Source organism: Branchiostoma floridae, chromosome 19, assembly GCF_000003815.2.
Source record: "Branchiostoma floridae strain S238N-H82 chromosome 19, Bfl_VNyyK, whole genome shotgun sequence".
NCBI lineage: Eukaryota > Metazoa > Chordata > Leptocardii > Amphioxiformes > Branchiostomatidae > Branchiostoma > Branchiostoma floridae.
In genome coordinates, this window is record NC_049997.1 from 1,908,329 (window position 1) to 1,910,220 (window position 1,892).

Sequence of the window (1,892 nt, forward strand, 5' to 3'; positions counted from 1 at the left end):
ATGTTACTGTTTTATGCCACCGGAGGGAATCTGCTTGGAGATTAATCCCATGCTTCTTTGGAACACACTACACAGGGGTACTCAGCCAGATGATCAGGGAAGCCAAAGTAAGCGGGGGTGATCTGACAGTGGTCTGGCTAGACTTGACCAATGCCTATGGTTCCCTCCCACTATCCGTCATCCAGGTGGCGTTAGACCACTACCACATCCCGGCAAGAGGATGTAGACGACAAAGGGGATGGAGCTACTTTGGTGGCATCCAGAATTCGGAACCCATGTGGCAGAAGCTTGAAAAGGGCATAGTAACGAGATGCAATATTTCTCCGATTTTCTTTATAGTGGAGATGAATCTCATTATAGAAGTAGCAGCTTGCAAAGCCAGGGGGCCACGAATGAAGTCTTGAGTAAAACAGACCCCTCTGAGGGGATCAAACTGACAACTACTTCGGGGAGGGATGGCGCCTCACGGCGGCATTCCCGGGGATTGCACTCGAGTGAGCGGTCTTGCACTGGTCCCAGGGTACCTTGCGCCGCCGGGAGAGCTTCGCAGGGGTCCTCCACCAAAAACACAACCAAAGCCACCTGGATGCCATCTGAGCTGGACCACATGGCAATATGGGTGAGAATGAAGCTCAAACCAAAGAAATCCAGATGTATGGTCATTACGAAATGAAAGGTTCAAGTTGAACAAGGTGAACACATTCCATCAATAGTGAGCAACCCAGTTAAGTGTTCGGGGAAGTGGTTTGACGACTCTCTAATGATAGGAGGAATGTAGTGCAGACAGTGGAGTGGCTTAGAAGAATAGAGAAGTCTGGTCTGTCTTGTGAGTTCACGGGTTACTTCAAAGGCTGCTGTGGTTTCTGACAGTATATGAGATACCGTTGACAAGTAGAGGAAATTGACAAAAGATCAACAAGTACCTAAGAAAGGGGCTAGATGTTCTTCTAAGTTTCACAGTATTGGCATTCTACTCCAAAACAGGTCAGTTGCAGTTCCCGTTGTCATCAGCTGTGGGGGGATACAAGATAGCAAAGTGCAGGGTGGTTATGAAGACTCACAAGACAAGCAGATCAACCAGGCTGGGGGCACAATGAGGGCAGGGAGGAAGTTCAAGACCGACGCCTTAGTCTCACAGGCATGTTGAAGGGATGTTGATCCTGTGGGATATAATGGACCGATCCCAATCGAACGTCATATCGAACAAATAGAACCAGGTAGAACCACCTGTTCTATTTCGAACACCTCCGTCAAAAACAGCCCAGTGGGACAGAAATGGCCAAAGAAAAATTGCTATGCTATTCTTTGCTGAAGACTACATCCGCCTAGTGTAGTTGTTTTGGGAGGCAGAACCACTGCATAGCATTACATTGTTGATGTGGTGAATGCATGTGAAGAGCAGGGTATGTATAAGACACAGGGCTCTATACTAGCAGACTTTGTAGAAGAGTCCTGTTAGCTGGCGTTTAGTACAAGCTTCTTCTCCACGAGTGCACGAGCTGCTTTTTCTCTTAATTTCTCTGGTGGGGAAGCCAGAAGGAAAGGGAGACGTTAGCCCTCAGATTCAGGAGCAAGTACGTAACTTACAAAGAGGGTCTGCATGCTTTTTTTCTCCTTTAAGCATTATTGACCGTTAAATGTTGCCGACCCGCTTTAATCCAACGTTGACCATTATCCTTGAAGCGTTATTGGTCGTTTTAATTCAACATTAATTGTTATTTGTTCTCCCGAATTCACCGTCAAGCGTTACCGAGAAATTCTTCTTAACAAGTTATACCCACGAAGTCAAATGCCAGATAGAGGCGCTGAAAATGCAGGAAATGCCGTTTGAAAGAGTTCAGATTCCAGGACTGGACATGGTAAAAATATGTTGCGGAAGCGTCGTCCCCAAA